Raw genomic sequence first — 24,257 nt, 5'->3', positions numbered from 1 at the left:
TGGTGCAGTGGGTTAAGCCTCTGCCTTTAGCTTAGGTCACGGTCTCAGGATCCTGGGATTGAGCCCCGCATCAGGCTCTCTGCTCAGCAGGGAGCCTGCTTCCACCACCCCCCCCCCGCCTATTTGTGATCTCTCTCTCTCTGTGTAAAATAAATAGATAAAATCTTTTTTTAAAAAGTCAAAACCACATTGAGATACTACCTTACACCAGTTAGAATGGCCAAAATTAACAAGATAGGAAACAACATGTGTTGGAGAGGATGTGGAAAAAGGGGAACCCTCTTACACTGTTGGTGGGAATGCAAGCTGGTGCAGCCACTTTGGAAAACAGTGTGGAGATTCCTCAAGAAATTAAAAATAGAACTTCCCTATGACCCTGCCATTGCACGACTGGGTATTTCCCACAAAGATACAGATGTAGGGAATAGAAGGGCCATGTGTACCCCAATGTTCATTGACAGATGAATGGATAAAGAAAAAATAACATTTACATGCCACGGAATATTATTCAGCGTGAAAAGAAAGAAATCCTGCCATTTGTAAAAATTTGAGTGAACCTGGAAGACTTTATGCTAAGTGAAGTGAGCCAGACGCAGAAGGACTACCAGTACATGAGAAATCCTACTTACATGAGAAATCTAAAACAGTCAAAGCAGAGAATAAATGGTGGTTGCCAGGTGCTGGGAGGACAGGGAAATCGGGAAGTATTCAGGTATAAAGTTTCAGTTATACAAGGTGACTAAGTCCTAGAGATCTACTAAATAGCATGTGCCTATGGCTAACAATCCTGCATGAAATACTTGACAGTTTGCTAAGAGAGCAGCTTTTATGTGAAATATTGTTATCACAAAAAAATAAAATAAAAAATAAATAAGGAAGTTAGAAGTGATGGATATGTTTATGGCATTGATATTGGTGATGATCTCTTGGGTATATACTTATTTTCAAACTCATCAGACTACATATATTTAAAAAGTACAGCATTTTATATGTCAATTGTACCTCATCAAAGTGTTTTTTTAAGATTCTTTTTGAAAAAATTAAATTTTTTTAAAAGGTTGCATTTATTTATTTGATAGAGAGAGAGCGAGCACGAGCAAGGAGAGAAGCAGAGAGAGAGGGGAAAGTCGACTTCCCACTGAGCAGAGAGCCCAATGTGGAGTTCGATCCCAGGACCCTGACATCATGACCTGAGCCAAAGGCAGACACTTAACCAACTAAGGCACCCAGGGGCCCCTCAACAAAGTGTTTTGTTTTGTTTTATTTAATTAATGCTGCTATCAAGCTTAAAGAATACAGTAATCCCTCCTTTTCTGCAGGGATATATTTCAAAACCCCCAGTGGATGCCTGAAACCAAAAATGGTACCAAACACTATATATATGGTGTTTTTTTTTCTTATACATACATATCTATGATAAAGTTTAACTTATAAACTAGGCACGCACTATGAGATTAACAATAACTAATAATAAAATAGAAAAAACACAGGGTGCTCAAGTGGCTCAGTCGGTTCAACGACTGACCCTTGTTTCAGCTCAAGTCAGGGTCCCAGGGTTGTGAGACTGAGCCGCTGCTTAAGGATTTTCTCCCTCCCCCCCCCCTCTTCTCCTCCAACCCCCACCAGCTCGCACTTGCACACGCTCTCTCTCTAAAATACTACTACTACTACTAATAATAATAATAAACGGGGTGTCTGAGGGGCTCAGTCAATTGAGTGTCCTAGGTCCTGGCATTGAGCTATGAGCTGGGCTCCCTGCTGAGTGGGGAGTCTGCTTCTCCCTCTTCTTCTCCTCATCACTCCCATCCCCCAGCGTGGGCTCTCACTTTCTCTCAAATAAATAAAACCTTTAAAATAAATAAATGCATAAATAAATAATAGCAAATTCATGAAATAAAATAGAAAAATCGTTACAATTAAACTATAATAAAGCTTATTTGAATGTGGTCTCCTGAAATATCCCATACTGTTACGCACCCTTCTCGTGATGATGATGTGAGATGTTCAAACGCGTACAAGAGGAGAGGAAGTCAGGTGAACGACACAGGCATTCTGACGTAGCAATAGGCTACTGTTGACCTTCTCATGATGCCAGGAGGGGGATCATCTGCTTTTGGACTGTGGGTGACCCAGTGACTGAAACCACAGAAGCAAAACCATGGAGAAGGGGGAAATTCCTCTACCTTCAACTGCCACTAGGTAGCAGCAGCGAGCCAAAAGCATAGGCAGGGCCCGGGATGAAAAAGGAAATAGAAAAGGAGGAACGGCTATAACCAACATTCGTTGAGTTTTTTTTAAGAGAAGGACAAAGAGAGAGCACATGAGGGAAGGCAGAGGGAGAAGGAGAGAGACAATCCCAAGCTGGCTCTACGCTCAGCTCAGAGCCCCCAACACAAGGCTCAATCCCATGACCCTGAAATCGTGACTAGAGCCGATATCAAGAGTCAGATACTTAACCAGCTGAGCCACCCGGGCACCCCTATTTACTTGTTCTTCATAGCAACTCTCTATGAGTATCAGCCTGATCCGGGAGAGAGAAATGTGCCCTCTTGTTTCACAGCATGATATAATCGCACACGTCCGCATAATGTAATTTTCCAAGCTCTCAAGTTAGTGTCTGATGAGTACTCCTGAGGCGGAAGTATATGTAGTTATCAGACAAGTGATTAAGACACTATCAACATCTATTTCTAAATACAAGTCACCGCACTGTCATTCGACCGCTGTATAACTTGGAACTTGTACTTCATTCCAACTCCACCACATTCATGGAAGTCAAGTTTGAAAATCAGATATTATTTAGTGCCTCGTCCCTTGTATAGTAAAGAAGCTTGGAGCTCAAAGAATGAAGTCGCCCACAATCACAGCACTACCCGAGCTAAGGTTCATATCCAGATCTGCCTGATGTCGAAGACTTTGGTCTTTAAATTAAAACAGGAACCTGGCAGACGGGTCCCCGAATCCTGGCCAGAACTTTACGTAAGTGTGCCTGAGAGGGACCGAAGGAAGAAGAAGTCCACTTTATTTCTGCAAAGTTGCCTAGGGATACTTTTCATCTGAACCTCATGTCTGCCTGACAGAAAGTCTGGCAGAGTCCACGCAGCAAGTCAGACACAGAGCTAAGGCGAAAATCCTGTTCTCCAGACTTGCTACATAAGAGACGCTGGCATTTCAGATGAAAGAATGAAGGGTGAGGTGGCCCTTCGAGGCAGACAGTGAGTCCAGATGATACCAACATAATCATCATCACTTCTCTTTATCTAGTCCCTCCTAGGGTTGTCACTCTGCTAAGACATTTAGAACCACCCCACTGGTCACGAAGCATCATTTTCTCCCTTCTTTCTGCAACAACGTGCATATTTTCCTTGGAGGAAACGGCCTCTCCTATACCTTTCATGTGGTGGTTGAAAGCGGTTTGACTTTAGCCTTACCTCTTGGAAGTGACACTTGGGTCTGTCATCCCACCCCGCTGGCCCAGTGACTGCTCTGTGTGTCTACACAAGCTAATTCAAGCATTTGAGGCATAAGATGACATTTGCCTGTACTTTTTGGAAAGAAGGTTCTTCTTTCTTCCATGGGAACTACCAGAAGAGAAACCCCCAACTTTTAGATAGTGGGTTGTAAGATCTAGAACTGCCACAACGATTGTTCCTTCCCCAAGGCAAGACGGCCAGAGGGCATAGCTGATAAAAGAGGGAAGACACACCAAGAGACCTGTAAAGAAATGAAACCAGAGGTCTGATGACACTGTGAGTGTCTGCATCAAACAAGCGAAGGGAGACCTACTTCAAGCCCACAGATACACAAGCCAATTCATTCCCCTTAATCTAGCTTGAGTTTTCTGTTTTTCACAACCAAAGTCATCTACACCATTACACAGAAGTACCAGTATTATCTCTGTTTTAGACGTAAGAAGACGGGGACTAATAAAAGGGGAGACTGAAAATTATCCAGTGCCATACCCTTTGTAAGAAAATTTGACCCAGAACTCTCTGGCTACAAAACCTTAGCTATTAATCACAAATCACAAACTTCGCGCACCAACATTCCACAGGGCGGGAAACACCTTTTTCCCCACTGGCCTTAGTGAGGAGCTGCTGCTACATTCTTTCCCTTAATCATCGCGCTTTCCGTAACTCCTCATCTAAATGCATACTCTCAGGGCTCAGATGTGACTAGACTGACAATCTGAGCTCACATGAGCAAATAAGATGGTTCCATCTGATTTCAGAGGTGACATCCGGAATGACTCCCAGCCCAGGAACTGATCACACATCTTCACGGAGGATTTTCAATCGTTCCCTTTACCTAGATGCAGTCTCTTCTGGATCTCCGATGATATCACAGAAATATTTGTCTAGTCATTGACATTGCCTGGAAAAGCAGAGTCCAAGCAAAAAATGTGACAATGTGGCCTTGTAAACTTATGCTGACAGTACATGTGCCAAGAGGGTTGGAGGCTGATCACAACACACCCACAGCAGCGCCGAGCCACCTGTGTGATGCCATTTTGGAACTTCTCAGTCTCCCCTCGGATTCTACCTGGAAAAGATTCCCAAATGTCCCAGTCCCCAAAATGCTCAGACTGCTCTCTGCCCACTTAACCAAACTTGTAAAATCACCCAAGGGCCAACTGCAGGAATTAATGATCCAAAAACAAACACACAAACAATCATGAGAACAAAAAACTTTGGAGGAAGTGCTGGAGGAAGGGAAAGGAAAATCAAGTGAATACTTCCCAGTGACCTTCCAGGGTGACCCCCCAGAAAGATTTTCCAAACTTATCATCCCACAGGGGCGCCTGGGTGGCTCAGTCATTAAGCATCTGCCTTTGGCTCGGGTCATGATCCCAGGGTCCTGGGACGGAGCCCCCCATTGGGCTCCCTGCTCAGCAGGGAGTCCGCTTGTCCCTCTCCCACTCCCCCTACCTGTGTTCTCTCTCCCACTGTGTCTCTCTGTCAAATAAACAAATACAATCTTAAAAAAAAAAAAAATCTTCTCACAAAGTAAGATGACAATAAGAAGTCATGAATGTCTCTTGGGAGCTAAACATTTTCGTCTCTGCAATGGAAAGATTCTCACTCTCTCAAACTTGTTATTTACTTTACTATTTTATTTTTTCCCCACTATCACTCTGACCTTTTCTATCTTTCTTTAAACACATCTCCACCTCATGACCTCCCTTGCTGCACATGGCCTCTGCAGTTAATGGAATTTGAAAGGTATACCCCAACAGCTGGGCTTTTGATGTGGGTTTTATTACATGTTTCACTGACTATTCAAAATAATTTCAACTATCTTTTTCAATCATTATATTTGGTTTTCTGTTTGTACGTTAGAATAGGTCTCCTCAGACCATAGCACAAGAGGAGTCTCTCTGCATTTTTCCACCACATTACAGTGAAGAAAGAGGGAGAGGAGGAGTGAGGGTAGAAAACCCTGTAGAGGCATGAGTAGAGGAAGACTGAAAAATGAACCTTTAAGTGGAACCAACACAGCTTATGCCAAGAGGGAAGGAAATAGTGCCTTGGGTGGGGGCAGTGGTGTTAGACATGGCTCTAGGGGATAAGTAAAAAAGTCTACAAATCAGTAACTTAATCCTAACATAGACTTAGACTCTGTGAATAGTTATCATAGTATATTAAGTACAACTGTTGAGTTATGGAAATCAGTTGACTTGAAGAATCTCTTGTAACAAACACTGGAAGTAGGTTTGTGTCTGCTGGGCAACCTTTGGGACTCTTCTGACCTACCTCTCTGTAGAGACCTACTCTGCTGAAGTAACAACCAACTGATGTTTTAAACCTGCAGCTGGTGTGCTCCCTAGAGGTACACAGGGGAATCCATCAGAAGAGGTCACTGCTGCTGAGCTTCTAAATCCCTAGATGGTCAATGAAGAGATGGTCCTATGGAGACAGACTTTAAGTAGAAGAACAAGACAGGGGTGGACACCTTCTCGGAATCACAGTGTTAATGCTGAGCAGGCTTGAAAGTCAGTTTGTTCAAAACCTTTATTTTCTAGCTGACCCAAAATATAAAGTCACAACCCTGGTATATTAGAGACCAAGTAACAGCGCCCAAACCCACCTTTTTCCCACCATGCATTATTTCTTTTCATCAGTTTCGCAAATTTCTATAAATCGGATTACAAGACTGAATTTCCTAAAACATAACCTCAAGGTTTGTAAAAGAACTTGAGGTCAATTGATCAAGCCTTCCTTGCTGGAATCTCTCCTACGACAGAACTCTTAATTGCTGTCCTATTTATGCTTGAATAACCTCAGTGATGGTGAACTTATTATGCTCCAAAGCAAAATACTTTGTATACAGAAAATTTGAAGTGGTTAAAAAAATACTCTTCTTTTTACTGAAGAAAACTCTGTCTCCTGGGGCGCCTGGGTGGCTCAGTGGGTTAAGCCGCTGCCTTCGGCTCAGGTCATGATCTCAGGGTCCTGGGATCGAGTCCCGCATCCGGCTCTCTGCTCAGCAGGGAGCCTGCTTCCTCCTCTCTCTCTCTCTGCCTGCCTCTCTGCCTACTTGTAATCTCTCTCTGTCAAATAAATAAATGAATCTTAAAAAAAAAAAAAAACCAACTCTGTCTCCTTAGAGAACTTCCACCCATGGGCCCTCGGTTTGCCACTGAGGTCACATGGGGCAAAACTAAACCTTCTTAGGTCACAGTCCTTTAATGACTTGAAGATGTTTGTAATGTCTCCTGTTACTCTGCTCTTCTTCAGGTCGCATGTACACTCTAATTCTTTCACTCTACCTGCCTAAGCATTCCAAAATCTCATTAGGCATGCTGCTCATCCTCTGCTGGTCATGCCAGTTTGTCCAGAACACTCCCATATGAGACTTACTGAACTACACACTGAGCTCCAAGTGCAGTCTAACTACTATGAAAGAAGATCACCTCCCTTACTCTGGACAACAGAGTAGCCCCTTGAACCACATTTAGCTCAGCAATACACCACTGCTCTTTCCACTTTCCCTCCACAGCCTTTACCCCCAAAAAGTGTAAAAAGATTTAAATTTATAATCTCCTTGACTAATATTGAGTTGTCCTAGGCAATATTCCAATTCTAGACTCACTAAATCCAGATAAGCAGAAAGAACTGGCAATCTATGGAGATCATAGAAAATAGTAGAAACCAGTCAATTGCCAGTGAAGGTAGATTCTCATTAGTTTTGTGTGGTTCAAAATTGCTCTAATTCGGCAGTTGATAAGTGAATTTCTCAAAGAAACTGTGAACATCATGAAATAAAAGAAGTAACTAAGTGATACTATCAGCTTCTGGGTTTCATTAAAATCTGAGCAGAGATTCATCTCCCAGCCTGACTCAGGCAGTATGCCTAAGAGCATGGAAGTTGGCAGACTTCTCACTGGCCTTGCAGCTGGTTTACAGATACTAAATTTGTAGGTCACAGTTTAAGACACTATACTTTGAAGTGATGCTGTAACATTAGTCCAACAAAATCACAAAGGTTTACAGGGTAATGTGGATCAACTAATTCTTAAGATCAAGAGTCTACACTGGAAAAATAGGAAAGGAGACCAGTCAGAAGACAAATAGAAAGGAACTGTCGTCAGTCTGAAAAAGACGGTTTCTCCAGGATGTAGGCCTCCTTCCTTTAAATCACAATGGCCCCCCAAAAATGGCCACTGTCTGACTTAAATGCTCTCTAGCCAGTTTTTAAATTACTGAAATGTCAGTGAAAATGTTCCTCACATGACAAGTCCATAGCAATGTGTCTGATAGTAAGTGGACCTGAATGGTGGTAGAAGAGCCCAGCTCGGTGTGATTTTTTTTTTAAGATTTTATTTATTTATTTATTTGAGAGAGAATGAGTGAGAGCGAGCATGAGAGAGGAGAAGATCAGAGGGAGAAGCAGACCCCCCAAGGAGCTGGGAGCCTGATGCGGGACTCGATCCCAGAAGTCCAGGATCAATGATCTGAGCCGAAGGCAGTCGCTCAACCAACTGAGCCACCCAGGCGCCCATCTCGGTGCGATTGTAAATGTTCTCTTTGTAGGTGAAAGAGATCAAAGAGAAATTCTGAAACCATCAATTATTTTGGCTTCAAGAAGGGAAAAAAAAAAAACAATTTTCAAGGTCTGGTGTTGTGTTTTTAACTTTTATTATATTTGCTCCTCCAGGGGGTTCCTATAATTCACTCCCATCTTGTGGATTTCATTGTGTGTTCAAACAGTGTCTTATCTATCGAAATGATTTACATTTAAGGATGCTTTATTTCTGATCATGGTATGTGGAATATGACCGGAGAGATGGCTGGGTAGGGAGAGATCTTTTTAGTGTAGTTTGGGATGACCTGGGAATGAACAGAAATAGCACGGACTAAAAATAGCATGGAAAAGTGCTCTAGAAAACTTTTGTGGTGAACGAGGTTGTTTCATACTGCTTAATTCATGCCTCACAGAATGTCTTCATGAAATGGAAAAAAGGAACTTTTATATTGGTGAAAAACTTGCTGAGGGAAGAAAAAAGCAATACGCTAGAGGCCATGCTTTTAAAAACCAATATAAATTATTTGGAAGTTGGCTTTACAACTCTTTCTCTCAGATAATATAAATGTAGTTTAAAATATAAGCTATATAAATATAAAAAGTTTGACCCGTAGATACCCAGGAGTAGAAATCCCGCCAGCACACTCACATACTCAGGATCATACTCAGGAGAACTTGCTTCTGTTACTTCTCTTTCTTATAAACTAAAGAGGATGGCATGAGGCTTCTGCAAATTAACTCCAGTCTGTTGTCTACCATGTTTCCTTGCTAATAACTGCCTAATAATAATAAGATGAAGAAACACTAACCTTCCACTTAGCCCAATAAAAGCCCCAAATGCCAGGGCAGTGTGGATATTAGTAGGTGAAAGGAGAGATTATCTTGTCTGCCTGAGAGGGAAGATGGGGGGAATGGAATTAGATTTAATTTGATTAGCAAGAGTCAACCAAGTTTTTCCTCTCATCAAAATAAATGGCTCTCTTGGGGCGCCTGGGTTGAAGCCTCTGCCTTCGGCTTGGGTCATGATCCCAGGGTCCTGGGATCGAGCCCCGCATCGGGCTCTCTGCTCCACAGGGAGCCTGCTTCCTCCTCTCTCTCACTCTCTGCCTGCCTCTCTGCCTACTTGTGATCTCTGTCAAATAAATAAATAAAATCTTTAAATAAATAAATAAATAAATAAATGGCTCTCCAACTTTAATGGGACGTTGGAACCACTTTCCAAGTACTCAGTGTACTTGTTCCAATGTACTCAAAATGTGACTGCTAATAGAAATCACAGATATTTTTCTTATCACATTAGTTTTTTTAATTTCTTTTCAGTGTTCCAGAATTCATTGTTTATGCACCACACCCAGTGCTCCATGCAATATGTGCCCTCCTTAATACCCACCACCAGGCTCACCCAACCTCCCACTCCCCTTCCCTCCAAAACCCTCAGATTGTCACGCAGAGTCCACAGTTTCTGATGGGTCATCTCCCCCTCCAGTTTACCCAAATTCCCTTCTCCTCTCCATCTCCCAATGTCCTCTGTATTACTCCTTATGCTCCACAAATAAGCGAAACCATATGATAATTGACTCTCTCTGCTTGACTTATTTCACTCAGCATAATCTCCTCCAGTCCCATCCATGTTGATACAAAAGTTGGGTATTCATCCTTTCTGATGGAGGCGTAATACTCCATAGTGTATATGGACCTGGACCATGTCCTCTTTATCCATTCGTCCACTGAAGGGCATTACAGTTTTTAAAATATGTTAAAAAACCATTTACATTCATTGCTTTATTCAACTATGGTAGTTTGTAGACCAGTTAATATATCTTGTTATTTACTGTTTATCAGGTCATGACCTTAGAGTTTAAATCAAGCCCCATGTTGGGCTCTGCACTCAGCTCACTTGGAGTCGGCTCAAGATTCTCTCTCCTTCTCCCTCCGCCCCTCCCATCTGCCCCTCCTCTTGCTCTCTCTGAATGAATGAATGAATGAATGAATGAATAAAATATCCTAAAAAAATAAGAGGCACATAGCATAAGAAAGTTAAGAACTCCAACAACTCAATATTCTAATTCTTGTCAAATTAAATAGTCTTTAAATACAACATACTAGCTTAGGTCTCCATAGGAATACATTCAGTGGCCACAACTTATTATTATGCCCTCAGATTTTGAACAATCATGGAAGTAAAAGACACTTATGCAAAAAATGTCTCTGGTGACATGCCCATTTTTTTACACATCATTCTTTATAATGAAACCCACTGATTTCTCTCTGGAATTCAATGTTACAAAAATACACTCCAAATAGATTTTTATGATTCTCTTTATCAAATAACAAGAACTGTGTCTCTCTGTGTGTTTTCTTAGTTTTTGTTGTTTGCTAAGGCTGCCATGAAGAGCACAGCTAAAAGCAGTATCTGATATAACTGAAAATATCATCCCAGTTTTGGTGTATAACTATCTCTTTTCCCTTAAAATAGTTTCTGCTATACGGCTTTAGCTATCCTGTGCTATAGGTTGGTTTTTTTTTTTAATTACAAGTTGATATGACATTTTCTTAAGTAGGAAGAGTGAGAATTATGAACAAATTGTTCTTAATGGCTTTGAAGAATACTGAAGCCCTGAAGAGGTCTCTCCTATCCTGGGGAAAGGAAGATCTTTAATAGTATCTCTATTTCCTCCATCAACTTGTAGAAGCTTCCTGAGTCATTGGTCTTCATGAGCCCTGCAACCCTAATCAAACTCTGGAAATGAAGGAGCTTCTTACCGGATGTTATAAGCTGTTATGGGGGCCCAGGCAAGCCATGCCCACCACAGAAAGATTCCACCAGTCTTAATAGAAATAAGCTGCCCCATGACATCCCGGTGATTCAGTTCTCCCAAACCTTAATGAGCAGTTATGCAAATATTCATGAACTGCAGAAGGACTTTGCCTTTTGAGGAGTTACTCACCAAACCAGCATCTGATTTTTTTTTTCATCAATGTAACTGCCACCTATCCACCACGCTATTCCTCCCTCTCCCAGCCTCATTCCCATCCCCCCACATCCAGGTTCACTCACCTCATGGAATCTCCCAGAAGCTTCCCAAGGCTTCCCAAAGGCTTCCAGGAAAATCAAAGGAATTGAGGTTCTGAGTGAAAAGTGTGACCTCATGTGGGTTACTTTAAAGCAGGAATGAGACTCCTTGAGACTTTACTCTGCATGAAATATCCGTTGTCTGACTCACTGCTATTGAGAGGAAGTAATGAGTTTTCTCAGTGAGTTCCTAATAAAGCATAAGGAGAGCTGAGTGGTCTAAGTTCAGTCCTGCCTTTGACCTTCTGAAGACCCTGGGCATATTCTACCCATTGGTTTCTCAGCAGGTGCTAAATGACTGAGTTACTCCTTAGAAAGTACCCTGATCTCTTGGGAGGAGAAACTGTAACCACAGCCTACACAAGGGTTTGACTTCTGCTAGCACAGGACAAGAAGGATAAGAATGGTCTTCTGCTTAGGGAGCAGTGGGCAACCAAAAAGGAGGAGCAGGAGGACAAGGAGGAGGAGGCAAAAGAACAAACCAAAATGCTGAGGCTGTGGCTTAATTTCAAAACTGTCCTGTGCACACTGTCCTGTGCCAAAGACTGTTGATCAGGATGATGGTTTGAGTTTTTCCTTAAGATCATAACTTCATAATAAAAATGCCACCCTTGAGTAAGGGACAGATGCTTCTCAGGAAGTCAGAACACTAAAAAGAGCATTCAGTCATTCAGTAAAGACATAGTAAGTAAGTAACTACTATGTGTCTGGCCCTGAAACAGAAATTGGCTGTATCTTATGAATGAGACAAACAAGGACAACTTTCTGGTCATTTTCAGGTTAAATACACACCCACCCTTGGATTTAGCAGTTCCCTTTCTAGGCATCTACCCATGAGAAATGAATACATGTGTGCATAAAAATACTCATACAAGAATGTTCATTACATGCGTGTCAACTATAGTTCAATAATAAAAAGGCTTTTGAGAAAAGAATGTTCCTAACGGCCTTATGCATAATAGCCAAAAACAGGAAACAACCCAAATGCCAGCAACAAGAAAAGGAAGAAAGAATTTTTAGTGTATTCATGCAATGGAATGCTACTCAGCCACAGAAGGAATAAATTTCTGATTTATCTACGTGTTAACTACATGTATCTATCATGTAGCTACAACAACATGAATGACTCTCACAGGCATTATGTTGAAAGAAAGAGGCCGAGAATAGGCAAAACTAATGGATGACAACGTAAGTCGGAGAGTGGTGACTTCTCGGGGCACTGGGTGGCTCAGTCTGTTGAGCTTCTGACAATTCATCACAGCTCAGGTCTTGATCTCAAAGGCCTGAGATAGAGCACGTCAGGCTCCCCACTCAGCAGGGAGTCTGCTTGTCTCCCTCTCTCTCTGCCCTGCCCCCTGCTCACTCGCTTGCTCGCTCTCTCTGTCTCTCAAATAAAGAATTTTTTTTTTTTTAAGAAAGTGGTTACCTCTGATCAGAACGGGACATGAGGGAAATTTCACAAATGATTAAAAACATTCCATCTCTCACTATGAGTGGTGCTGACACGAGTGTATATATTGTCAAAACTCATCAAACTGAACATTTAAAATAGTTCCTCATTTTATGTAAACTGTACCATAATATAAAAAATTACCTATAAATAATTATTTCTGCTAGGTCAACTTGTGTATCTCAAAAGAAAGAGGGAGAAAAAAAGAACAAGCATAGTCCTTATGGCTCATAGTCCTTGTAAGATAGTAATAGAGAAATAGAAAATAATAGAGGGATCTTTTTTTATTATTATTTTATTTATTTGACAGAGACAGAGAGTGAGCCCAAGCAGGGGGAGTGGCAGAGGCAGGGCAGAGGGAAAAGCAGGCTGCCTGCTGAGCAGAGAGACTCACATGGGGCTTCATCCCAGGACTCTGAGATTATGACCTGGGCTGAAGGCAGACGCTTAACTGACTGAGCCACCCTGATGTTCCTAGTGGGATCTTATTAGTGTGGTTGTGGAAGGCCTGAGAAGACGGCCCAAGACCCAAAGGGTGCAAAGAAACAACCATGTAGAGAATCCAAGTAAAGAGAAGCTTTTCAAGAAGAAATGGTGTGTGCAAAGGCCCTGAATTACGAGAGTGTGGTGGTTCAGGAACTGAAGGGTCCAGTGTGGCTGCAACGTGAAGCTGGTCGGGGCAGGCAGTGGTCAGACAGTAGAGCTCAGAAAGGCCATGGTCAAGAGTTTGAATTTTATCTTTAGAGCAAGAGAAAAAAATTAAAGGGTTTAATACAAGGAAATGGTGTAATCTATTTTGTTTTTTAAAGATCAGTTTGGCTGCTGGATGAAAATGAAGGGCCATATGAATTACGTGAACCAGCATGTCTCTTGAAAGCTATTGTCAGGGGCACTTGGCTGCCTCAGTTGGTGGAAAATGCAACTCTTGATCTTGGAGTTATGAGTTTGAGACCCAGGATGGGCATGAAACCTACTTCAAAAAAAAAAGCTATGATTAACCCTTTTCAGATTGAATTTAATTTTTCAACTGTATAAAGAAATTTTACTCTATCTTATCAATCTTGGGGCATAAGTAGCAAATATAAAAGAAGAATCATTTCTACGCAATGAGACAGGTTTGCATTTTCTGATCATTTCTTTCTTCAACCCCAAAGTGCCCAACTATTTGACTACAGAAAAGAGCTCACTTAAGAAATGCAGCCTCTCTTGGGGCACCTGGGTGACACAGTGGGTTAAAGCCTCTGCCTTTGGCTCAGGTCATGATCCCAGGGTCCTGGGATCAAGCCCCACATCGGGCTCTTGGCCTGGCAGGGAGCCTGCTTCCTCCTCTCTCTCTGCCTACTTGTGATCTCTGTCTGTCAAATAAATAAATAAAATCTTTAAAAAAAAAAAAAAAGAAAAGAAAAAAAAGAAATGCAGCCTCTCCTGTTGAGATTGAAGCTTCAGAAGGGACATACACAGAGCAAAGATAAAGGAAGAAGTTACCCAAATCAGCCAGTCTGCTGTGTCAACTCAATTCCTGTGTAGGAGTGTCGGGAGAGGGCTGGGTGCAGACCTCCAAGCCGTGACTCTCTGGAGCTTTCTGCAGCTGACCTTACAGACAAACGCTTAGACCAGCAGAACAGAAAGAAGCAGTTTCTTCACGTCTTCTCCCCCGCACCTTGCCCCCCAACCCCATGAAAGAGAGAGCTCAGCCTCCAAAACTAACGTGGAAAATACCCATCAGGTGTGCAGCTGAGGAACCCCCAGAGACACGATTACTTTCTGCCCCGAGAACTCTGCAACCCTCCTCAAGTTGTCTGATCATGCATTACTTGGAACAACGAATGCGATTCCACCCCCATGGGGTTGCCTGACTGAACAAAAAGTAAAAGTTGACAAACAAAGGGAAAGAGTGACATGCTTAGACACCTTCTATCTGCAGTGGAAATCAGCGCTCAGCAAACGTGCGATGGGGAAACACGACTTGGCGGCGGAGATCAAAGCCCAAGCTCCAGCTGTTCAGTCTGTTTTCGGCCTGTCAGCTAAGGTAGGTGTCTTCTCGCTCAGAAATCGGCAGAGGAGGGGATACCCCAGTGACCCCCGCCTCTGCCTCCCCCTCGGAGAGAAAACTTTTGCTTGAAAAGAAACAAATTTTCCCAGTATCTTTAACGCGCTAAGTTGCTTTAAGAACAACAAAAGGAATACAGGTAAAAAAGAACAGCAATGTGGTCTAATCGAGTTATAAGCAGGAAAATAAAAAATAGATATATCAGAGAGAATGAGCTCTAATTATAAACACATCAGAACCTGATTCCCATGCATCTGGCCAGGAATTCTTTTTTCCCAAAAGCCACCAAACAAGGATCCTAATTTACTTCAATTTTCCAAGGTTCTTTCTTCAACATGAATTAAGCCCTAGTCACAGTACCTGCAATTCTTTTATCCCCAACGTCAACTCCTGATTTACTCTCAAGATCTATAGTCTCTCCCTCCCTCTCCCTCTCTTTCTCTCCTTATATCTAATTTTTCTGAATTTAAGTGTTTTGTTAAAGTAGAGTCTGAGGGTTAACAATTGGTTCCAGCAGACTCTGGGAAGAGTATTAAGGCTCTTCTTAGCTAAAACATGAAGTGAAAACTTGGAATACTCAAATTCAAGCCTGTTACCTAAAGGACAAAATACATGTGAGGGACTGTTTCAGAGCCTAAGCGCCTCCATGTTATTCCAGTAAGGTGGTATTTCAGAAGTTACTAGAACAGCCAAACACTCAAGAAGTCCTCATACCTACTTCAGAAAAGGTGAAGTAGCCAATGCTGAAGGAGGTCATCAAGAGAACATGACCCCTGGCTGACCCTCTGATGGGACCCAGGTCCTTGGAGGGTCCTCACCACCCCTAGTCCTTGGAATGTTCATTCTTCCCACTGTTCCTACATGGGCCCCATTTTCAAGGACACCACCTTGAGGAGTAAGGTGTTGTTGAGACCATCTAGACGGTCTATGGGACTGAGCCCAGTTCAGGCCTCTCTATAAACTCTTAAGATTCATTGGGGGGTGGGGGTTCAGAGATGTATTCATCTTGCCGCTGCCCAACACCAGCCTCCTATGTAAGTTCCTGTACTTGTGAAACCTACCACCTACCAATCCAGAGTGGCCTGCCTGTCTCTTTGGTCTCTCCTAGCTCTCTGGGTACAGAAGCCAGTTAAGGAATTAACAGCCAACATCTTATTTGAAAAATCTTCTGTAAAGCATACCATCTAAGTGCTAGTTTCCATGGGATCTTGTGGGTCTTTGAAATTATTGCCGAATTGGTGGTGCCAGGAGGAAGGGAGTGCCACAGCCCACATGTGGGGCCATCTCAGTTCTGAAGGCCCTAAGCATTGATTCCCTGTAACACGTCTGTGGCACTTCCTTCTCCGCCTGGCTGGACGTGAAGCAGACTCTGGCAACTGATGACCACATAGGGAAAGTGAGCCAAGAAGAAGCCAGCACAGTAGAAAAGACACTCTTGTCGAGTTCCTACAGGACCTGGCTGAGTTGTTAAATCAATACTAACCAAGAAGTCTACCCTGTCTCTGAACTTTCAGAGAAGTGAAAGAAGTCCAAACTGTATTTTCAAGGCATATTTGAATCTGAGAATTCTGCTACTTGCTGGCAAAACCATCCTGATACAGGAAGTCAACATGAAGAAGAAACTGTCTTTTAGGGCGTCTCCTGTGTGCCGGGCACACCACCAGGCACTGGGTCCACAGTGGTGAAAAGAAAAAGAACTGTCCCTTATGGAATGTACAGCCCAGTGGGGAAGACACACACAAAATAAAAGAACACAAATAATTAAGAAATTTCTAGTGTGGAAATACCGGAGATAATGGGAGCTCACAACTAGGAGGTCTAGTAGAGTTCGGGACATCAGAGAAGACCTTCATGAAGAGAGTGATATTCAAGCTGAGTAGTGAATGAAGGTTATTTAAGCCAAGAATGTGTGTGTGTGTGGCTGAGGGGGAGGGAAAGGGGATGGAGTAATGGTAGTTTCCAGGTGAAGGGACGGTCTGCGGGTAGCAGGAGACTCTCTGTCATCCGTTGTACATGGAGGAACTAAAAACCGTCAGGTACCGGCTAGAGAAGAGCAAAGAGCGGGGTGCCCGGGCGGCTCACTTGGTTAAGCGACTGCCTTCAGCTCAGGTCACGATCCTGGAGTCTGGGGAGCGAGTCCCGCATCAGGCTCCCACCTCAGCTGGGAGTCTGCTTCTCGCTCTGACCCTCTCCCCTCTCATGCTCTCTCTCTTAAGTAAATAAATAAAATCTCTAAAAATAAGAAGAAGGAGAAGAACAAGCAGCAGGTTCAGCTGGCCCGGAGCGGTGACAGAGTTTGTGCGGCCACCAAGGCAGAGGGCAGATCCAGAGGCAAGCTGGGTTAGGAATGTGAGGCTAAGCTAGATCAATAAAAGGCCATAGCAAAGGAGAAAGTGGCACAATCATATGTGATTTTAAAAGAAGATTCCAACAGCTGGGTGACAAGTGGGTTATTGGAATTCAAGAGTGGAGCCGGAAGAATGGGTGGAAAAGAACGAGGATGGGAAGATACTGGAGGGGCTGGAGAGCGCTTCGGGGTGGGCCTGAGGATGCGCTGGAGGGAGGGGGGAGCAAGAGCTGAGACCAGGAAGGATACCACGATCTCTGACCTACGCAACGTGCTGGAGGACAACGTCATTCACCGAAATGCAGGTCAAAGAAAGTAGAATGGGTGGTAGGGAGGGGAACAGGGGTCATGAGTTTACCTTGAGGAATGTTCACTTTGAGGTGCATGGAAGGCAGCAAAGTTGCCTCCTTCTGTACAAAAAAACAGGTCAATCAAATTGAAGTTGTCTCAGAAATCTTTGGACCTGATTTACAACACTGAGTTTGAGTACGTTAGATAGTTAGAGCCTCGACTGAGCTCGCGCGACCGACACATGCGCCCGCTGTGGTTTTCCAGCTCGCTTAGCGACTCTAAACTCCCACTCGGGTATGGGGACCCCTAGCATGAGGTGCTTTTCTCCTCTTTCCTGAAGACCGTCATAACGTCCACAATACAGGCCTCTGTGCTGCTGAGATGACCGCAGATGATCTTCAGTAAGGCCAAGAAAATAAAACCGAACCTAAAGAAAGGCCTCCATGAGCTTTTTGCATTCAACACAGGTTATCTCCCTCCATGAGAGTCACGCCATCTTGGCGATCCTTGTTCACTCTCCTCCCACGGGCATCACAGGCCATTTCAGAACAGGAGTCTCACTGGCTCTAATATTCGGGTCCACACGTAGGACTCTGCTTCCTGGCGTAATTAAATAACACGTCTATACTCTCAGCTAGGAAGAACCTACTTCATTTATATTTGCTTCTATTTCTATATTTAATAACTATCAATCAGGGGCGCCTGGGTGGCTCAGTGGGTTAAGCCACTGCCTTCGGCTCGGGTCATAATCTCAGGGTCCCGGGATCGAGTCCCGCATCGGGCTCTCTGCTCAGCAGGGAGCCTGCTTCCTCCTCTCTCTCTCTCTCTCTCTGCCTGCCTCTCTGCCTACTTGTGATCTCTGTCTGTCAAATAAATAAATAAATCTTTAAAAATAAATAAATAAATAAATAACTATCGATCAGTGTATACAAGGTACATGTACAAGCAAATTACCTGAGTTCTGTTTTCCTTGGGAAGGAAAAGATTGAATCCAACCATCGACCATGTTACAGCACTACAAATTCCTCCAGTCAAGACATTTCAAGGGAGTGTCCTTTACATATGGCCACGATTATTTAGAAGGTAATTGGATTTTTAATGTCGTGGTTACGGTGAGGGGAAAGGGAGGTTCTGAGTTTGTGTTTTTCTTTCTTCCTTCCCCGCCCTTCGCCCCCTCTGGATTAGGGGCAAACAATGAGGAGCCGGCTTTGTGGGAGGGGAAATCCATCAAACAGAGAACAAATACAAAAACCTGCTTCTCTCCAGCAGCTATAACCACAGCATACAAGACAGGGAAGGTGGTCTATCTGATCGATTTCACCAATAATCCTTACCACTTTCCTCTTTCATATAAGCTCTCACAATTATGGGAAAATGACAGCAGGCCACGTTGAGATGAATCATCCATCCCCCCAGCTGTCTGTTTAGGAGTTAACAGAAATTACCAAAAGCAACTCTGGCCTAAAACTCATCTACTTATAGCCCTTGTTCGTTATGAAAAGTCTTGAAACCTCAACCAAAGCCTATCTTCAGATCAGACCACAACACTCTGCCGGAAATGCATTTTCACAGGAGGGGCTCACACAAAAACAATTTTCTTTACCTCGGGCGGAAAGGGGCTTTGGGCAACTCAGAATGAGAGCTCAGACAGGTAAAGCTAGGACATGAATGGTCAGGGATTGGAGGAACAACTTTGACAACTGGCTCATCCTAGCATTAGATAAGCAGAGGCTAATGTCCTCACGTGAAGTTCTGGAAGGTAACAGGAAATGCGCTTTGAGGGGCGCCTGGATGGCTCAGTGGGTTAAGCCTCTGCCTTCGGCTCAGGTCATGATCCCGGAGTCCTGGGATCGAGCCCCATGTCGGGCTTTCTGCTCAGCTGGAAGCCTGCTTCTCCCTCTCCCTTTGCTCCTCTCCTGGCTTGTGCTCTCTCTCTCTGTGTATGTCAAATAAATAAGTAAATTAAGTAAAATACTTAAAAAAAAAAAAAAAAGGAACGGAAGTGCACTTGGGAGGGGTCAGGGTGGAGGGTCTGCAGCGATCACTAGGAGAATGCCCCAGAGGCCAGGGGAGTGGCTGTGGGAGAGCACAGAGCCCAGCTCCTCTCCTCTCAGCATTTTTCTTTCCATGTTCCTTTACTCCAGCACCCCCCATGCACACGCGTACTCGCTCCTACAGCCTCGCCCAGCGACCAAGCATGTTGCCTGTGAATTGTCTGAATGGCTCCGGCTGGGTCAGGCAGCAAGGCCCTCTGTATCCCTTCTCTATATGCAAGGTACAAAATTATGGAAGTGAAGAGAAGCTCTACCTATTGCATATGCCATGGATATCTTAATTAGTAAGGGGATTTATCTGCTTCAGTGACCTGTAAAATCTTCTTCCCTCTGCACAGGGAAGGAAGCCAGTGAGACAGAGCAGGACTCCAGAGTCTGACCCTGTCTACGTAAATAGTATTGCAGACTCTCTTCTATCTGCCCATCTCTGGCTGTGCCCCTTTGTAAGTACCAGCGCAGCAGGAAAGAGGTACATGTGGCGAGCCATAAAAGGACAAATAATTTTTCAGTTTTGTTTCTTCTCAGTGACTCAAAATTAAAGGTTTGTTGGCAGGGGGGTGGGCAGGGGAGTGTGCTGGGGGTGTGGTCACAGCTATAGACTGAAAGGTGATCCTAAAAGAATGCGTAGGCCCCGTCTGTTAACATGTTCCTAACCTTCCTCTATGGAACATCTGCTCAGCCAAACTGAGCACACCAAGGACATTTCTGTTCCTTGCCTTTGTCCGTGTCTCTCCCCCTGGTCCACCTGTCCATCTCTGAGGGGAAGTGAATCCAGGACACCTGTGGGACCCAGTGGGTTGAACGTCAGACTCTTGACTTCAGCTCAGGGTCACAAGGTGGAGCCCCACATCGGGCTCTGCCCCGGGCATGGAGCCTGCTGCAGACTCCCTCTCTGCCCCTCCTGCACCCCACTCACTCATGCTCTCTCTTTCTCTAAAAAAATAAAATAAAATAAACAAATAAATAAAGGGATGTGAATCTAGCTCTTGACCCATATCTTCTCCAGAAATGATTTTTACGACCTCATCCCATAATGATTTTCCCCTCCTTTAATTCGGAGCAGGGTTTATCTGGAACTTTCACTTGACACTTAGTAAGCCTATGACTGACTAAGCTTAGTAAGCTTACTAACATATCAGATGAATAGTAAACCTATTCATCTGATCATTCATACAACCGATCTTTCTCACCAACTTGGCTGTAAACTTCTTGAAGGGCGAAGAACCTAACACAGTACTGACTGGGTTAATAAGAGACTTTGGTAAAATTGAGAAGTGAATGTCACCACCAAAGATCCTTTAGAGATTATCAAACCCAGGCATCTCATTCTACAAATAAAATGTAAAAGTGAGGTGTTCTGCCAAGGTCGCAGGGTCAGCCAGAACTTAATCTTAAGCCTCATCCTCCTACCAAACCATGTCTGTCTTCTAAAGTAATGAATGAATGGACTCCTTCTCTATGCTTGCACTCCCTTCCCAAGAACAAGCAGTCTAGAATGCAGATACAAAGAAAGCTATGATTCAGTTCAGTCAGAATCCCATATTTGTAAAAGAAAACTATTTGACCATCCATTCCAAATAAGTCTGGGAAAGAACAAAGCACCACCATCCTGAATAAGAAGGACAGTTCAAAGAAAGGGGATGACACGAGGGGCTTACTCCCGACCACACTCCTCAGCTTTCACTTCATTCTCGACACCGAACTTCCTGCTATCCTGAGAACATTCCAGTAACACTGCTATCTTAGGTCCTCTGCACCAGCTGTCACCTCCACCTGGCAGCAGGCAAGACCAGAAAGTCTGCCTGGTTCATTGCCTCACTCTCCCCAAGTCTCTACTCAAAGGTCATTCTCTCAATAAGACTCACTCTGACCACCCTTTTTAGTACTACAACCTCCTTCCCCCTCATACTCTCATAATTCTTCTACCTTAATCTATGCCTCCCTTGTCGTTTTTGTCTACCTTCATCTACATCTCCCCTTATGACCTTATAACATACACTCACTCATTTAATTTGTCTCCACCAGCTGTAATAAAAGCTCCACAAGGGTAGAGGTTTTCTTTGTTCACCAATTATCTCCAATCCCTAGAAGGGTTCACCCCCATAGGTGAATGAATGAATGAATGAATGTGTTCAGGAACCTTACCAGTTCCAGAGAAATAGGAAAACATCTATTCTACATGGCTCTACATGGAAAAAAAAAAAGGCAAATCCAAAAGGGACTTGACTATTAAAGTAGAAGTTCAAGTCTTAGGACCCATTTTCCCTCTCCTCTCACATAGGTCTCCTGTTCCTCTATTCTTGTGAGCAACTGTATAGGAAGAGATTTTCAACTTTCCTAAAAAATGAAAAGGTATATAGACTCCACACAACCAAAGAACTGGGAAGGAATAGGAGAATGAGGCTCTGAATGCTAACCTACTCTCCCAAGCAAGGACGAGTTCTCTCCTTTCAATAATGATTGAGCTCTAACTCTGTGCCAGGAACTCAGAAATGTTGGTGAAGAAGACAGAAAAGAACCTTAATCTCCTGGAGATTAAATTCTAGTGTAATTATGTATCCTGATCCTCAGTCCCTACCAAGGTCTGTGCCCACATGCCCAATTCTTAGAACTTACTTCCCCTGCTGAGGAGAGAAGAAAAACCCCAAATGCTTGTCACGTTCATTCCTTCGAAACTTGCTGCTCAGGTACGGGCCCCAACTGGCAGCATCAGCGCGCCCGGGACATGATTAGAAACGCAGACTCTCAGACCCCACCCCAGGCCTCCTGAATCAGAAATGGCATTTTAATAAGATCCCGAGGTAATTCTTACACACAGAAATGTCTGGGATGTATTGCTTGGGAATTCTTCACCAAATACAAGCCTATTAGTATCACCTCAATTACAGGCAAGGGAAATGCAGTTTATATAGGTGTTTGTTTTTTTTTTAACTTCAGTCCAAGATTATTACCATAGAAACCACAGAAGAAGGTTACCTACCACTCATGTTTTGGGTCTATTTTTCTTAGTTTTTCCTCCCTGTAGCCCGTTGTGGTGATTCTTGTCTTAGAGAAGGGGAAACAAGCACAGGAAAAGCAGGCCCACGATGAGTCAGTGATCAAACAGGCTCTTCCTGTGAGTGGGGAGCTCTGTAGGTGTCTCTGAGGCAGCCACACTCGCCTCACCCCTGACAGCACCTCACCTTTCGCACTTCTCTCTCTCTCTTTCTCTCTCTCATGTCCTCTCAGGTACAACTTCAACTCTCTCCCTGTCCTGTGAGTCTGGGCTTGTGCCCTTGGCCAAATCCAGAAAATCCAGCCACCTGCAGCCCCAGATCCCTTATCTGGACAAAACCTCTCTGTTTTGAGAGATAGTTACCCCTTATCCTCATAGTCTCCCTTATTCTTCGTCAGAGCTCCTCACCTCATTCCTACGGCCGTTCTCTCCCTGCCTCCCGTTATCCTGCTGGTCCCAGATACCGGCTGATCCTTCCAGCCCTGCCTCCCTTGTTCTTGAAGTCCTGCTCTTTGAAACAAATATAGAGCTTCAAGAAGACAAAGAACCCAACGTCTCATTCAGTCCCACCCATTAAGTTAGCTTCCAAAGTATTAGCAGCTAACCTGATCAGCCAGTCTGTGCTACCAGAAGGTTAAAGGAAAGGAAGAAAGGCCAACACTGAGGGGAGCCAAAATTAAGCACCCTCTCAACATTCAGGCCAACTTTACTGCTAGATCTGCTTGGTCACGATCACCATGCTAACATGTTCTAACATGAGTTAGAAATCATCTCTACAAAAACTGTTCTTGGACCCAAGAAGACAGGTGAAAAGAAATCCCCTAACTGGTGAATCTGTTCCACAAACATAGATCCTTGCTGGGGAGGAACTGAAGGTGGGAGGGGTCTGAAGCCTTTGGACAAGCCGAAGCTTAGAGGATTTGAGTAGCATCTTTTAGGACAAACAATACAAATTCACAAACATGAAATCAGCTACTAAAGTGAACAGCTCTTTAGAATGAGAAATTATGACAAACTGCACATTTTTAAAAAGCTGATAACTGTCACAAATATCACAAAAGCCAAGGCAATTCAGGGCCAGAGCAGTGAAGAACCCTGAAGTTTGTTTCACCAGCGTTTGGTAACAATGACTTTAATCGTGGAGTTCTTTTTCTTCTTCACTTCCTGTCTACATTTTTTTAAAGGTTGTCTGTCTCCCCCTCCCCCATTCCCTCACTACGAAATCACTCCCTAATCACAGGCACTCAGTTCCAGTCCACACCACTACACCGAAACGATCTTCTCAAGTCCCCAGTGGCTCCTGCTCACCAAGTCAGATGGCTTTTGCTCAGCCTTCGTGCTCCGGGTCTCTTGTTAGCCATAGACACTCGCAACCACGCCTACCTTCTCAGAAATCTATCCGCCTTGGCATGCAAGAGGCTGTATTGTCACAATTTCCCTACGGTGCATACTCATCTTTCTCTTTCACTGGTTTTACTTCCTCCTTCCATCTGTCAAACGGGGCACAACCCGAGGCGCAATCCTCAGCCCTTGCTTTTGTCAGTTCATGTGCTTCTTCATCACCTCTCAGAGCTTTAAACACGTGAGTTAACATCCAAATCTGTACATTTGACCCTGATGTCTCCCCTGTGTATCAGTCTTGCCAGCTGGGCACCTCCACAGAAATGTCCCCTAGACCTCCGACTAAGCATGCTCAAAACCAAACTAATTCCACGCATCCCAAAACTAGTCAACCTCCGTAGATACTGAAGTTCAGTGTTTCTAGAATTAAATGCATCATCTCCCCATCACTAGCGGTCTTTCAGAACTTCCCCCTCTCTATTAAAAGTCTAACCTAAATGGATGAGTGTCAAGTCATAATCTCAGCAGAGGAAATGACACTCTCTTTTTTCTATCTTTTCTGCATAAAGTAATTCATTCTGGTTTGTTCCTCATGAGAACAGGAAGTAGCTCTGAAGGGCTGTCTGGGAGA

The 24,257-nt window shown here is 43.7% G+C and overlaps 1 long non-coding RNA gene across 1 annotated transcript in view; it reads right to left on the bottom strand.

Moving 5' to 3' along the window:
• LOC309849853 overlaps window positions 1-23,885 on the bottom strand; it is a 524,627-nt gene extending 500,742 nt beyond the window's left edge. The window contains exon 1 of the long non-coding RNA XR_014303952.1: window positions 23,594-23,885. This is a non-coding gene — a long non-coding RNA (uncharacterized lncRNA). The remainder of the gene's footprint in view (window positions 1-23,593) is intronic.
• Between the last annotated feature and the right edge of the window lie 372 nt (window positions 23,886-24,257).

This window comes from Mustela nivalis (assembly GCF_964662115.1).
Source record: "Mustela nivalis genome assembly, chromosome: 16".
Lineage (NCBI taxonomy): Eukaryota > Metazoa > Chordata > Mammalia > Carnivora > Mustelidae > Mustela > Mustela nivalis.
The sequence above is the reverse complement of the archived record's forward strand: the minus strand, read 5'-3'. Positions and strand labels throughout refer to the sequence as shown.